We start from the raw sequence: 16902 nt of genomic DNA, 5'->3' as shown, positions 1-16902 counted from the left end.
CTGTAATCTAGCTATTCTTTACCGCCATATAAATTGTTTCACCTTTCAGATGAGAAAAATAATTGTCTCTCAACTACTACTACCAACACTGGATTATGCTGATATTGTCTATCAGAATACATTTGATATACATCTTCAACCTCTCAATGTAGTTTATAATAGTCTTTGCAGATTTATTTTAAGGTGTCCATATATAACTCACCACTGTTCTATGTACGAAACTCTAAACTGGTTATCCCCCCACACTCGAAGATGCTACCACTGGTTCCAGTTCATCTTTAAATGCATCCATCTCAATTACCCTTCTTATTTAAAACAAGACCTATTACCATACACACCCTCATACTCATTAAGACATATTCAGCAACCCTTCTTTTTCATTCCAAGAACTAACAAAGAAATTGGGAGACGTGCATTTAAATTCAAAGCTCCTTCTGACTGGAACACTCTGCCTAGTACCATAAGAACTATTAGCTCATTTTGTCTATTTAAAAATACACTTTTACCCTTCCTTATAAAACCATGTACCTGTTTCTAGTATTAGAGTCTTCAAGCTCCTTTATCTAGCTTGCTTTGTGTGTGATCATTTGTGCTGTAACATATAACTGTTATTATTATTGGATATGTAAAGTCAATTAACAATTGTTATAAACTGTAACAAGTGGGGATGGAGGGGTTATGGGATTGGTGTGTGGGTAGGTGGGTCAATGAAAGCCTTTATGTATGTTATGTCTTGTGCTGTATGTTCTATGTTGGACCCCCTCGAAAACGAGATGACTGTCCACCTCAAGGGGTTATCCATGAATAAACTTGTTGTTGTTGAAAGAAGAAGCACAAGCATGTCTCAACCTGCTCCACAAAGTATACTCAGGATTGGAAGATGATCTTGGAGGATTCTGAGGCAAGTGTGCGACCTGCCAGTTCTTTACCTCTCTGAGCCTATCCCTCACATCCACCGCCCTTGACTGCAGAAGAATAAGTTGTTGCAAGTTTGTCTGGAGTTGGCACAATTACCTCTGACCCCATCTTGCTTCTGAACATATTTGAGGATGAAGATCCCTTTAATGTTCTCCTTGGTTGCATCTCAGCATCGTGGAGTGAAAGAAGGGGTTCACACTTTTCCAACTTGCACAGTCATCTCAAGTTCCTCAATATTCTCTGGGGTCTGAGGTTTAACATTCAACTTCTACAGCGCCCCCTGCCTGTCTACTGGTCCTCCTGCAGGTGGCAGGAAGCCTGAAGGAACCTGTGGTCAAAGAAGAACTCCGGCATGACGTTGGTGGATCTGAACATCATGGGCCTTGACACGAGGAAGAAGTCTATCCGGCATCGGGCTGAGCCGTCTGGTGTTATCCTGGTGAATTGCAGCTCTGCTCTACCTGCAGGGTTGCTGAAGGCTTTTCACATTTGGCATTTATGACAATCTCCATCAGAAGCCTGGAGATACTGTCTAGTCTGCTGTTGGCACTGCCAGATTGTCCAGCCACATCAATGATCCAGTTGAAGTCACTGGCCAGAATCAACACCCAGGACAGCGGCTGGTAGACAGTAAGCTGCTCATTCTGCACGGACAAGGCCGACACATTAATCAGCTGGAGCAGAGTGTTAAGCTATCTTGTACCTATCACAAAAAGATGTCAACTGACCACCTCCCTGATTTCAGCGATTGAAAAGTTGCTTCGCTGCAACAGGATAAACAAGCCACAGTGTGACAGATAGTCATTGCCCCCCGACCTTACTGACAGTCTTTGGGAGCACCATCACAACCACCTTCAGTAGCTGCATAGGTGTGGTAGATCACACTCATGTATAAAATCCACATCTGCCTTGACCGTGACAGTATTCTTGCCTCATAACTCAGGGGCGAGGATTCAAGACCCCCTCAGGAACCTAGGCTACAGTATGACACAAATTATTAGCCTACAAAACCATATCAAGGGGCTGGTGAGTTAATGTTTCACTTCAGTGTATTATTAAACTAAAACCCATCTGCTTACTTTGGGAGATATTAATGATCCAAGCATGGGAATTGGATACCTATATTAAATGTTCATTCATAATAATATATGGATGTTGCATTCTGCTTCAAGATTTGTTTCCCTTAACCTCAGGATTAATTGAGCATGGATCATAAATGAAGCTTTCCAGTTAAGTGTTATTGAGTAGCAAGTCCTGCAGTTCATTTACTCCTTTAGATTTAGGGGGAGATCGCAGACTTTTTACAGAGTCAGCATGATTTCATGGTTCATCTTCCCTCCGAGATAATGTACTGTAATGTTCTCTCCCAGTTATTCCTGCTTTTGTCTTAATTTCATGAAACGTATGAAGTAAAATGGTTTTAACCCCAAATACATGTGGAAATTGACACCTTTTTACTTCCCATTAAAGAAAAATACAGCAAAATGATAACCACAAGTGACAAGTAACCTTTAAGTGGGAACCTATGATCATTCAGTGGAGATACAACATTGTCTGTATAACATGACATGTTTTTAATTCAGTATGAGAAAACAAGCAGAATGTAATGTTGCTAAACCTGGAAGTTCAGGTCAAAGCAATTACTAACATTTCAAAGGAGTAGCGGTTTATTGACGTGTATCTATCTATAATAGAAATTGGGAGACAAATCATAACAATGGAAATAAAAAGAGCTACAATCTAAACCAATGTCTAAATTTAACAAATAAATAATTTTGTCAGGTATAATTGACAGTAGCTGCGTGTTTATGTGTGAAAGAGGTAAGTTTAATTTTTGTTTTCTCAATAAAATGATTTAAAAATGATTATGCTTAAATAAATACTTAATGAGAATGCAGCACACAGGCTATCTAATTAGCAAGTGTTTCACCTTTTAATTGCTGAGGTTAGATACGCAGGATTGACAGACTGGCCATTCATTCTGTTTGTGTGAAAAACCTGGCTGGAAGTGATTAAGGTTCACAAATAACTGAGGCTAGATTCTAAGAGTTATTCATTTATTTGAGCAGAATATACATGCATAAAAAGCTATTTCAATTCAAGCAGCATCTGAAATGGCACTATGAGAAGAGAGAAAACCTAGAATGTAGAGTGTGCACAGAAATGCAGTACTTTAACCAAAGAAGGAATCCATGTAACCCAACCCCAGGAACTGGTCTGGTGAACATTTCCTACACTATGGCATGTATAATGTCCCTTATGTAAGTAGTCCAGACCTTACTACATTAAAGTATATTATGTTTAAGAAGGAACTGCAGATGCTGGAAAATCGAAGGTACACAAAAATGCTGGAGAAACTCAGCGGGTGCAGCAGCATCTATGGAGCGAAGGAAATAGGCAATGTTTCGGGCCGAAACCATTCTTCAGACATTAAAATATATATAGTCTCACCTTGTTTTTTTTGCAAGTCTCTGGAGTTATTCATGAGTAAGTAAAGTCATGGAATTGATTAGTCCTATTTGGTGGATGAAAGCAATGTGCTCAGAGGACAGCTGTTAGGGGATATGAGATTGTATTCAACCACAGTGATAGTCGTAGAGTCACATAGCATGGAACCAGGACCTTTGGCCCTCTTTGTGCATGCCAACCAATATGCCCCATCTACACTAGGCTGCATTTGGCCTGTATCCCTCTCAACCTAGATCTACCCATGTTCCTGTCCGAATGTCTTTTAAACATTGTGATAGTGCCTGATAGATCCTCTGTGCCATCAAGAATGGCTCCCTGTTTACTGATGCATAATGCAGTAACTTGATGGTGAATAATGAAAATGGGACATGGTGACAAAATGGGACAGGGGGACATTTCACCTGGAACTATGCACTACCATGTATTTACAGCTTCCTGCTTTACCATATGAAGCAGAGGCCCCATTGTCAGTGTGGCTCAGCCTGGCAACTTTGTAGGCATGTCTCAGACATGCACAGCAGGGCGAAGGCCGCAGATGCCAACAAGATTAACAAACTCATCAGGAAGGCTGGCTCCAACCTGGGGGTGGAGTTGGATTCTTGGGAGGTGGTCTTAGAGGGGTAGATGATCTTCAAACTGCGAAGCATCTTGGACAATACAGCTCACCCCTTCCATGACACAATAGTCAACCTGAGGAGTACCTTCAGCAACAGATTGGTTCCACAAGATGCAGTAGGAACACCACAGGAGATCCTTCTTCCCTGTGGCTATCAAACAGTACAACTCCTTCCCCTTCTGTCATGGGGTAGATTGACATGACATTCGACTAGCCCCGACCTGAGGTAGATCGGCAGGCGCGGGGGAGATAAGAATCCCCCCGATGTAGGAGCTTAATCACCCTGACGAGGAGGCCCGCCGCCGGCTACAGGAGTAAGATCGAGTCATCAACTGAAGGTTAGAGGCCCCCAACAGCTGGAGGACAAAGAAGGGAGAGATTGAAGGTTTTTTTGCCTTCCATCACAGTGAGGAATGTGGAGGAGTCACTGTGGTGGATTTTAATGTTAAAATTTATTTTGTGTGTTCTGTTGCTTTTTATTGGTATGAATGTATGGCAAATAAAATTCCTCCAATGTTGCAAAACATACTTGGCTAATAAAGTATGATTATGATTATGATTACTATGTCAATAAGCGATGTGATATTAGTACCAAGTAATAAGTAGAGTTGTGAATAAGCATTGATTTCATCAGTTGTTTCAGAAGATTGGAATATTTTGCAAGCTGATTTTATATTAGATGTGTATTATGGTAAATTAAGTCTATCTTATCTGTAACGCAAACTGAGCACTAAAAAACTGGTATCAATAGCAAAGAGTACGGAGGATGCCATCTCAACGGCACTTCACTCCGCCCTCTCCCACCTCGACAACAGAGACACTTACGTAAGAATGCTGTTCATCGATTACAGCTCAGCATTCAACACCATTATACCATCTAAACTGATCACCAAACTCGGTAACCTGGGCATCGATCCCTCCCTCTGCAACTGGATACTGGACTTTCTAACCAACAGACCACAGTCTGTTAGGTTAGACAAGCACACCTCTTCAACCCTCACCTTGAACACCGGCGTTCCACAGGGCTGTGTGCTGAGCCCCCTCCTCTACTCCCTCTTCACCTATGACTGCACACCTGTACATGGTACCAACACCATCATCAAGTATGCAGATGATACAACGGTGATTGGCCTCATCAGCAACAACGATGAGTCGGCCTACAGGGAGGAGGTCCAGCACTTAGCAGCATGGTGCGCTGACAACAACCTGGCCCTTAACTCCAAGAAGACCAAGGAGCTCATTGTAGACTTCAGGAAGTCCAGGGGCGGCACGCACACCCCCATCCACATTAACGGGACGGAGGTGGAACGTGTTTCTAGCTTCAGGTTCCTGGGTGTTAACATCTCCGATGACCTCTCTTAGACCCACAATACCTCAACTCTGATCAAGAAGGCTCACCAGCGTCTCTTCTTCCTGAGGAGACTGAAGAAGGTCCATCTGTCTCCTCAGATCCTGGTGAACTTCAACCGCTGCACCATCGAGAGCATCCTTACCAACTGTATCACAGTATGGTATGGCAACTGCTCTGCCTCCGACCGGAAGGCATTGCAGAGGGTGGTGAAAATTGCCCAACGCATCACCGGTTCCTCGCTCCCCTCCATTGAGTCTGTCCAAAGCAAGCGTTGTCTGCGGAGGGCGCTCAGCATCGCCAAGGACTGCTCTCACCCCAACCATGGACTGTTTACCCTCCTACCATCCGGGAGGCGCTACAGGTCTCTCCGTTGCAGGACCAGCAGGTCCAGGAACAGCTTCTTCCCGGCGGCTGTCACTCTACTCAACAACGTACCTCGGTGACTGCCAATCACCCCCCAGACACTCCTCCCACAGGAAAAACACTATGTCTGTATATATGCTAATGTAAATATTTATTCAAATCATATGCTATGTCGCTCTTCCAGGGAGATGCTAAATGCATTTCGTTGTCTCTGTACTGTACACGGACAATGACAATTAAAGTTGAATCTGAATCTGAATCTGAATCTGAATGTTTTGGGGTTCTATGACGGTGTTAAATGTTTTGGGGTGTTATGTTTTAAATCACCAAAATACATCAAAGGAACATGGATGCATTGATAAAGCAAATTTAACCAGATGCCATATTGTTGAGGACACTAGCATGCATTAGATGTTGATTCTAAAAAATGCAGAGTACAGATAAATGATTGCATTAATCAGTGCTTCAACCAATACTCTTTCTCAACCTTTTTGCGGCTGAATATGCATTCAGAAATAAAGAGGATATTGCATCAGATCTCCCGAAGGGATTAGCACAGACTTAAAAATTAGTTGTTGGATATACTTACTGCTTGTCACAATGAGTCTGCTAGTTTATGTTACCTTTGGACATTTTAATTTGCAGAAGTCTGCAGCAATCAGTGTGGTAGATGCTGAATGACTAGGAATAGGAATAGGAATAGGACAAGGAATAGGAATAATTTATTGTCACATGTGACTAGACACAGTGAGATTTTTTGCTTGCATACATAATGTATACAAATAGCAGCCACCTACGGTGCTGACAAAGTTACAAAGCACGCCGGCTCCCCCTTTTGTCACCCCCCAACTATTTGATGATGTAAAGGCTTTTACCCAAAACTAGAATAAACAAGAAACCGTATGATTCAAGTCTGTTTTTAATGTTGCATTGAAATAGAAGAGTTAGTGGGTGGGTCCGAAAGAAGAAACTGTTAATAATTTTTCCAAGCTGAATTGACCTGTGGAACAGTAATGGGTGAAAGTTTCAATTGATTAAAAAAAGATGTGAAGTCAGTTCTCTTTCAGTTATCTTCCTTGCCTTTAAATGGGTTTGACATTTTTCCACAGTTGTTTAATTTCCTTACTGAAAAAGCAGACTCTTCCTCACATACCAGCTGGATCCAGATGCCAAGGGCATGCCAGAGTAGAAAAGCCCAGCACTACACAATGCCTTATTGATCAGCCAAGTATTGGAAGGCATGGATAGGTAATGTTTTGGATTAGGATTCTTCTTCCTAATGCTGCCAGAGATGCTGCCGGACCCGCTGAGTTACTCCAGCACATTGTGTCTTTTTTCTAAGTCAGCATCTGCAGTCCCTCGTGTCTACAATTTACCACTTGAAGAGGCAGTTTGCTCCTCATGAAGTATGAGTGGTGATGTTCGGCAGCTCCTTAGTCACTGGAAAATCTCACACATTCTCTTCTGACGCCTCCCTTTATTCATCTTTCTTGCAATACTGTCTGCCAAGTCTGCCTTCCACCCTTCTCTCCATTTAAAATCTCTAAACCATTTTCTTGCCCACCCCTTGTTTTTATCGTCCTGCTTAAGAATCCTTCTCCTCTAAAGCTGAAAGTACTTTAGACTTCACCAGATTGGGCCAGTTGATCAGTATTCTGCTGTAGGCAGCATATTTATATTCCCATTTTTATGATGCCGGCGATGAAATGGAAATCTAGCCCCAGATCCTGCTGACTGAATGAAGATGAGAAAATCTACATACTTTTCCCACTGTTCTCACTGCATACAACCTTACAAATGTAACTTCAATAATCGATTCCCTGAAGCATAAAGATTGGCTCTACCAAAGAAAGATTTTGATAAAATGTCTTAAAAATAATTCTATTTTTATGTGAATGCATACACCTTACACTCATGTTTTAGATCAGATTTATCTTTGCAGGTATGCCTGTTGCTCCATTCAGAACCTGTGGGGTAATAAGAAGCTATCCAGTTTTATTATTCTGTAATGTATAATTCTGCATGCCAAAACTTTTGATTCCGACAAGGTTCATTGAGATTTGCTGGAAGCCGAGTTGCTTGGACAAGTGCAAAGAATCCTGTTTAGAGAAGCAGGGAGGGAGATGTTTAGGTGATGGGAAGACAGTTTAGAAAAGGCATAATTGTGGATGAAGTGAAAGTGCAGCTGAATTGTGCCATGGCACCTTGTTTACCAATTGTTTTTCTCAAACATCCATTCAAAGCGAGAGGATTGATGTTTGACTGTAAGCTCTGCATTGCGAGGAGAACAAAGGGCAGAAAGGAGAGATTATGGGAGAGTTGAGGGTAGCATGGGGATGGGGGTGAGCAAATTGCAGCTAAACAGTGCATGAAGAGCAATTGTGGATTGGAGGATCAGATAACGGTGAGGATATTGAATGGATCTTGGAGTGGATTTGGTAGTGTTGATTGGCAGATTGAAAATATAGAAATGTTCAAAAGTCGAGGAGATAGTGGGTGGGCAGCCATTTCAAGAGAACTTTTTCACCCAGAGAGTTGTGAATTTGTGGAATTCACTGCCACAGAGGGCAGTGGAGGCCAAATCACTGGATGGATTTAAGAGAGAGTTAGATACTCTAGGGGCTAGTTGAATCAAGGAATATGGGGAGAAGGCAGGCACAGGTTATTGATTGGGGATGATCAGCCATGATCACAATGACTGGCAGTGCTGGTTCGAATGGCCGAATGGCCTCCTCCTGCACCTATTTTCTATGTTTCTATGTTTCTAAGAGAAGGCATTTTTGAAAAGTCGGTGGGAGAACAGAGAGAAAACTGTGTTTTGATTGAAAAGAGGCTTTGTGTCAAGTGAGGTGTATCCAAGAAAGTTTCTTGAAACAGTATGTGTACAGTCTGAAATTCGAGAAGGGAACATACTGGACATTGTGTTGGGAAATGAGCCTGGCCAGATGACTAGAGTTTCAGTGGAAGGATATTTCAGGGATAGTGATCAGAACTCTATAAGGTTTAAGATGGTATTGAATAGGGAGAAGACAGGACATTTTGAAAGTGTGCTAAATTGGAATAAGGAAAACAGCAATGTTTTTAGGCAGGAACTTCAGAATGTAAACTGGGAGCAATAGTAATTGGATGTCCAAATCTGACATGTGGGTGTTGTTTAAAGGCCAATTGATCGATGTTCACAACCTGCATGTTGCAATAAGGAGGAGGGATAAGGGATAAAGAGGGATAAAGAGGATCTTGTGGTCAAAGTCCATAATCCATGGATAGATTGGTAAATAAAGCTTATGGTAAGATTGTTTTCATAGGTCAGATGCATTGAGTATAGGACTCAGTAAGTCATGATGCAGCTTTATAAGACTTTGATTAGGCCACATTTGAGTATTTTGTGCAATTCTGTTTGCCCCATTTTAGGAAGGATGTGGATGCTTTAGAAAGGGTGCAGAGAATGTTACCAGAATGATGCCTGGAATAGCTACAGAGAGAAGGTGGGCAGGCTTGGATTGTTATTTCTGGAATGCCAAGTCTCCTGGAATGTCAGGAGACCTGATTAGAGCTTATGAAATGATGCGAAGCATTGACCAGGTAGTCAGTCAATATACTTTTCCCCAGCATGGAAAAATCAAATACTAGAGGCCATAGCATTAAGGTGAAAGATACAATGTTTAAGGGAGATATGTGGGACAAGTTTTTTACATAGAGTGCCTGTAATATGCAGTCAGCGGTACTGGTTGAAACATATACATTAGTGGCATTATAAAGACTGTTGGATAGGCATATGGATATGTAGGGAATGGAGGGATATGGGTTATGTGCAGGTAGATAAGTGATGATCTTATGATTGTGTTTGGCACAGACATTGTGGGTCGAGGGCTTGTTCTTGTGCTGTACCATTCTATGTGTGCTATGTTCCAAGGAAGCAGATCAGGTTATTTTAGTTGAGAGGAGAAACAGACCACCTCTTACAAGCATTGCCAGTAGAAAAAATCTTACATTTTGCATCAGATCTCCTTTGAGTTGCTGGTTTCCCCATATCCTTTAAGACCTGACCACCGATGGATTGAACTGAACAATTGTTCCAATCTGAGGAAAGTAGCCTCATTTAAGTACTGAAAAAAAACAGCAATGTCTCTTTGCAATATGGTCAGTTATTCATCTAGTCCCATTTTCAAAACATTCAATTGAACATCTTCAGCCTAGGATAGGATAGGCTTTTTGAAAAATCTTTTTCATACACAAACATTGAAAGTAAACAAAATAAGTTATGTTTATACCATGCTCTTCATAATTTAGAGTATCCCAAATCATCCAACAATCAATTGCTTCCCATGCACTATGCGACATAGCATAGTGGTTACTGCATGAATACATGTCTGGATGCATAGATGCATGGATCCATGGGTGCAAAGATGCAGGGTGGTGATTCTGTGGAATTCTTTGCCACAGAAGGCTGTGGAGGCCGTCAATTGATATGTTTAAGGCAGAGATAGAGAGATACTTGATTAGTATGGGTATCAGAGATTATGGGGAGAAGGCAAGAGTGCGATTAGGAGAGCTAGGGCAGCCATGATTGAATGGCGGAGTAGACTTGATGCACCAAATGGCCTAATTCTGCCCCTATCACATGATCAAATGATCATGATGCAGCCCAGACCATTATGCAGACTGGGCTGACAGTCCATTGCCCATCAATTCCATCTACACTACAAGTAGCCTTCGGAAAGCAGTCAGCATTATTATGGACCATTCACACCCTAATCGTTCTGTCTTCTCCCTCTCTCGTCGGACAGGACATATAAAAGCCTGAAAGCACATACTGTACCACTAGAGTCAGGAACAGCTGCGTGTTCTGCTGTTATCAGATTGTTGAACAGACTTCTCATTTGCCCGATCCTCCAATCTGTCTTGCTGGAGCCCTAGCACATCTTTTAATCTACACTTAAGGGCCTGTTCCACATACGTGTTCTTGGCACGCAAATTATGCGACCTCGTGGCCGCTTTGAGCCGCGACGGTCCCGCGAAGGTCGCGTGTGATTTCATATGTACGCACAGCCGTCTGGAGCGCGTGACATCATTTGAAGATGGAGGTGGAGTAACTCAGCGGGACTGGCAGCATCTCTGGAGAGAAGGAATGGGTGATGTTTCATGTCGAGACTCTTCTTCAGTCTGTAAAGAAGGGTATTGACCCGAAACGTCACCCATGTCTTCCCTCCAGAGATACTGCCGGTCCCGCTGAGTTACTCCTGCATTTTGTGTCCATCTTCAATTTTCTTGGCCCCGCTCTGGGAGTAGAAGTAGGGCGGATCCGGACCGCAACGGCCGTGAGCCCCAGGCCGAGTTCGGCGATCGTTTGCCTGATTCTGCTGCTGTTGGAGGCGAGGTCGTGTAATTTGCATGCCGAGGACACGTAAGTGGGACAGGCCCTTTACTCTACAGCTGCAACACTAATATTCTCACTGTTTATTTGATCACTGTGGTATGATCAGCTTGGATTAGTATGCAAAGCAATTTATTTCACTGTATCTTGATACGCATGGCAATAATAAACCAATAGCAATTCCAGTGTCCAGAAACGTTATTATTGACCTGAAAGTGAGTTAGGAGGGGGTGAGTAATTGGAAGCAGGTCAACCATCATAAGCCTGAAGGGGGACTGATCATGTTGCTTATGCAGTAACGTTATTGAACTTGAATGCCTGCATTTGCTTCTGAAAGTCATGATATACACCAACTTTTGGCACAATGAATTAAAAACAAAATTAATACAGCCTCATACTTATGAGAGATAATCTAAATGTTATAACATTTTAAAATGTAATTCAGTAGCAATTTAATTAATAACAGTTTATATGGTATTCTTTATTAATAAGTGATATTTTTGATTGCATGGGTTTTGAGAAACATTGGAGTGAGTGCAGCAGTGATTCACCATCTTATTGGCTTGGATTGAGCATTTTAGCGATGAGAGTGCGAAGGAAGCCTGAGAGAGGTACAAAACATGATGGTCATGGATAGGGTAGATTTAGCTTTTTTTATACCCCATAGTAGTTATTTAAAACTTGAGGGCATAGGTTTAGGGGCAGACTTGAGAGGTTTTATGATGATCTCTGGAACCCTCTGCTTGAGAGGGTGATGGAGGAAGGTATTCTCACAACATCTAAATGGTGTCTAAACAAACACATGAACTGCCAGGAAATAGAAAGCTATGGACCAACTGCTGGTAAATGGAATCAGTATAGATGAGTAGAAACAAGAAACTGCAGATGCTGGTGTACTGGATTGGTACCCTTCTTCAGACAGACATCAACTATAGATGAGTGGGTACACAAAAATGCTGGAGAAACTCAGCGGGTGCAGCAGCATCTATGGAGCGAAGGAAATAGGCTATCTTAAAAACGATAGATACTTGAAGTTGACATGGTGGGCCAAGGACTCTGCTTCTATGCTGTAGGACTTTATGATTCTCTTGTGATAGCCTGTAAAGTGCTATTTCAACACTAGAACAAGCACAGTAATATTGATTTATGTTTTTTTAGCTGCATTCACCAGATAGGAGCATCTTGCATTATTATGATTAAATGTCAATTAGCATCTGGTTTCAAGTATTTCTGCTACATAAATGTTTCAAATTAGACATATTAGAAGCCTCAGTGACAGCACTTGGTCGAGCTGCAAGATGAATTAACTTTCTACATGTCTGTAGCCAAGGCAAACAAGTCTGTCACTGCAAGGCTTGAAAAGTGTGCAGCTAAACTGTCCACAATCTGTACAAAGGGGTTGATCCATTGTTTACAAATAAATTTCTGTCAGATTGGAATATCTGTAACTCATAAATAATGCAATAGCTAAAATACTGTGACTATATATTCTTTAAAAAAAATAGATGTTTTGATAAATATCCAAGTCACAGTCACTTTGCACTGACAGGTAGCAATAAAGTCAATGCACGATGCAAAAAAAAATAAATCAGGCATTTTGCCCTGATTTCCTCTGTGCCACACGGGTTGCAGAAGTTTTTGTACTCCTCACAGATAACTTTTTTCATAAAGGGCTAAAATAATTCCCTGGTTCCTTTTATTTTCTTTTGATCATTGGAAAAGAATACGGCCATTTGCTTTAATGATGTGAGCATTTAAAATGCATGAAATGAAAACAAAAACAAAGATCGCGATGCAGGAAATCAGAAATAAACCCAGAAAATACAGGAAATACTCAGCAGGTCAGGTCTTCTTTGTGGAAAATGAAACACAATTAATGTTTCAGAGATAACAATGGGTCTTCAACTTGAGGTGTTAACTCTACATTTTTTTTTTACCACAGATGCTGTCTGACTTGGTGAGTATTTCCAGCATTTTGTTATATGACACAATCCATTGAGCTTCAAGTTCAAGTTCAAGTTCAAGTTCAAGTGAGTTTATTGTCATGTGTCCCTGTATAGGACAATGAAATTCTTGCTTTGCTTCAGCACACAGAACATAGTAGGCATTTACTACAAAACAGATAAGTGTTTCCATATACCATGATATAAATATATACACACATGAATAAATAAACTTATAAAGTGCAAACAACAGAAAATGGCTATTAATAATCAGAGTTTTGTCCGAGCCAGGTTTAATAGCCTGATGGCTGTGGGGAAGTAGCTATTCCTGAACCTGGTTGTTGCAGTCTTCAGGATCCTGTACCTTCTACCTGAATGTAGCAGGGAGATGAGTGTGTGGCCAGGATGGTGCGGGTCTTTGATGATACTGCCAGCCTTTTTGAGGCAGCGACTGCGATAAATCCCCTCGATGGAAGGAAGGTCAGAGCCGATGATGGACTGGGCAGTGTTTACTACTTTTTGTAGTCTTTTCCTCTCCAGGGCGCTCAAATAGCCGAACCAAGCCACGATGCAACCGGTCAGCATGCTCTCTACTTTGCACCTGTAGAAGTTAGAGAGAGTCGTCCTTGACAAACCGACTCTCCGTAATCTTATCAGGAAGCAGAGGTGCTGATGAGCTTTCTTGATAATTGCATTAGTGTTCTCGGACCAGGAAAGATCTTCAGAGATGTGCACGCCCAGGAATTTGAAGCTCTTGACACTTTCAACCATCAACCCATTGATATAAATGGGGCTGTGGGTCCCCCTCCTACTCCTTCCAAAGTCCACAGTCAGTTCCTTGGTTTTGCTGGTGTTGAGGGCCAGGTTATTGCGCAAGAACCATATGGACAGTTGCTCGATCTCTCTTCTATACTCTGACTCATCCCCATCAGTGATACGCCCCACAACAGTGGTGTCGTCAGCGAACTTGATGATGGAGTTCGCACTGTGATTGGCTACGCAGTCATGGGTATAGAGTAAGTACAGCAGGGGGCTGAGCACGCAACCTTGAGGTGCTCCCATGCTGATTGTTATCGAGGCTGACACATTTCCACCAATACAAACAGACTGTGGTCTGTGAATGAGGAAGTCGAGGATCCAATTGCAGAGGGATGCGCAGAGACCCAGTTCTGCGAGTTTTGTAACCAGCTTGGAGGGGATAATTGTGTTAAATGCCGAGCTGTAATAGATGAATAACAGCCTGACATAGGAGTTTTTGTTGTCCAAGTGGTCCAGAGCGGAGTGGAGGCCCAGCGAGATCGCATCCACCGTTGATCTGTTGCAGCTGTACACAGTATTAGTGAGACCACATTTGGAATACTGTGTACAGTTCTGGGGTCCATACTTAAGAAAGGATGTACTAGCCCTGGAGGCAGTGCAGCGAAGGTTTACAAGATTAATTCCTGCAATGAGGGGATTGACATATGAGGAAAGGTTAAGTAGGCTGGAACTCTACTCTTTGGAGTTTAGAAGAATGAGAGGCGATCTCATTGAAACATATAAGATCGTGAGGGGCCTTGATCGGGTGGATGCACCGAGGATGTTCCCAATGATCGGGGAAACTAGAACTAGGGGACATAGTTGCAGAATAAGGGGGGGCTCTTTTAAAACTGAGATGAGGAAGAACTTCTTCACCCAGAGGGTGGTTAATTTATGGAATTCACTGCCCCAGGGAGCAGTGGAAGCAGAAACTTTAAATATATTTAAGACTAAAATAGATGGTTTTTTAGCTGCCAAGGGGATAAGGGGCTACGGGGAGAGGGCAGGGATATGGACCTAGGTATGGTTAGTATAGTAAGACCTGAGTGATCTCCTGGACAAGTGTCGATCGCCTGGATTGGGGTCGGAGAGGAATTTCCCGGATTTTTTTCCCGAATTGGACCTGGGTTTTTATCCGGTTTTTTGCCTCCCCCAGGAGATCGCGAGGTTCTTGGGGTGGAGAGGGGTGATAGCGGTATAAAGGGGAGGGTAGTGTCTTGTGTTCTGTGTCTTGTGTCTACTGTTTGTGGGTAAGTGTGTCTGTTTAGTGTTCAGCCATGAGCGAATGGCGGTGCGGGCTCGACGGACCTGGTGGTCTACTCTCGCACCTACTTTCTATGTTTCTATGTTTCTATGTAGCGGTAAGCGAACTGCAGTGGGTCCAGGTTAATCTTATTTCTGGAGAAAATAGAAACATAAAATATACTAAATGCGAATACAGACGTATGCAGATATTCTGAGTATTTTGGAAAATTATGCTCATACTGTGAAAGATTTAGTTTAGTTTAGTGACACAGTGCGGAAACAGGCCCTTCGGCCCACCAAGTCTGCACCGACCAGCGATCGTCACACATCAACACTACCCTGCACATACTAGGGACAATTTACACATGTAGCAAGACAATTAACCCACATACAACTGGGACATTTAAAGGGGAAATTTTAAGAGTACAGAATCTTTATGTCCCTGTTTGGTTGAAAGGAAATAGTAAAAATTGGAAAGAGCCATGGTTTTCAAGGGAAATTGGACACGGTTCGGAAAAAGAGGGAGATCTACAATAATTATAGGCAGCATGGAGTGAATGAGGTGCTTGAGGAGTATAACGAATGTAAAAAGAATCTTAAGAAAGAAATTAGAAACACTAAAAGAAGATATGAGGTTGCTTTGGCAAGTAAGGTGAAAGTAAATCCAAAGGGTTGCTACAGCTATATTAATAGCAAAAGGATAACAAGGGATAAAATTGGTCCATTAGAGAGACAGAGTGGACAGCTATCTGCAGAGCCAAAAGAGATGGGGAAGATATTGAACAATTTATTTTCTTCAGTATTTACCAAGGAGAAGGATATTGAATTATGTGAGGTAAGGGAAACAAGTAGAGTAGCTATGGATACTATGAGATTCAAAGAAAAAGAAGTGCTGACACTATTGAAAAATATAAACGTGGATAAGTCTCCAGGTCCTGACAGGATATTCCCTAGGACACTGAGGGAAGTTAGTGTAGAAATAGCAGGGGCTATGACAGAAATATTTCAAATGTCATTAGAAACGGGAATAGTGCCCGAGGATTGGCATACTGCGCATGTTGTTCCATTGTTTAAAAAGGGCTCTAAGAGTAAACCTAGCAATTATAGACCCGTTAGTTTGACTTCAGTGGTGGGCAAATTAATGGAAAAATACTTAGAGATAATATATATAAGCATCTGGATAAACAGGGTCTGATTAGGAACAGTCAACATGGATTTGTGCCTGGGTTTCAGCAACTAAGTTACAGAGAAAGGTTGAATAAGTTAGGTCTTTATTCACTGAAGCGCAGAAGGTTAAGGGGGGACTTGATAGAGGTCTTTAAAATGATGAGAGGGATAGACAGAGTTGACGTGGACAGGCTTTTCCCATTGAGAGTAGGGAATATTTAAACAAGAGGACATGACTTCAGAATTAAGGGACAGAGGTTTAGGGGTAACATGAGGAGGAACTTCTTTACTCAGAGAGTGGTAGCTGTGTGGAATTAGCTTCCAGTGGAGGTGGTGGAGGCAGGTTCGATTTTATCATTTAAAAATAAATTGGATAGGTATATGGATGGGAAAGGAATTGAGGGTTATGGTCCGAGTGCAGGTAGATGGGACTAGGGGAAAATAATGGCCTGTTTCCGTGCTGTAAATGTTATATGGTTATTTATATGGTATGGTATACCTGTACTTCTTTGGAGTGTAGGAGGTAACCGAAGATCTCGGAGAAAACCCACTCATTCACGGGGAGAAGGTACAAACTCTGTGCAGACAGCACTCATAGTCGGGATCAAACCCAGTGCTGTTAGGAACTCTGGTGCTGTTCGGCAACAATTCTACCGCT

The 16902-nt window shown here is 42.1% G+C and overlaps 1 long non-coding RNA gene across 1 annotated transcript; it reads left to right on the top strand.

The window, feature by feature from the left end:
• The first annotated feature begins 446 nt into the window (after positions 1-446).
• LOC116974013 lies at positions 447-16633 on the top strand. The gene is made up of 3 exons (XR_004412253.1): positions 447-607; positions 1475-1477; positions 16622-16633. It is a non-coding gene; the product is annotated as an uncharacterized LOC116974013 (long non-coding RNA).
• Positions 16634-16902: the final 269 nt, after the last annotated feature.

Source organism: Amblyraja radiata, chromosome 6, assembly GCF_010909765.2.
Source record: "Amblyraja radiata isolate CabotCenter1 chromosome 6, sAmbRad1.1.pri, whole genome shotgun sequence".
NCBI lineage: Eukaryota > Metazoa > Chordata > Chondrichthyes > Rajiformes > Rajidae > Amblyraja > Amblyraja radiata.
The sequence above is the reverse complement of the archived record's forward strand: the minus strand, read 5'-3'. Positions and strand labels throughout refer to the sequence as shown.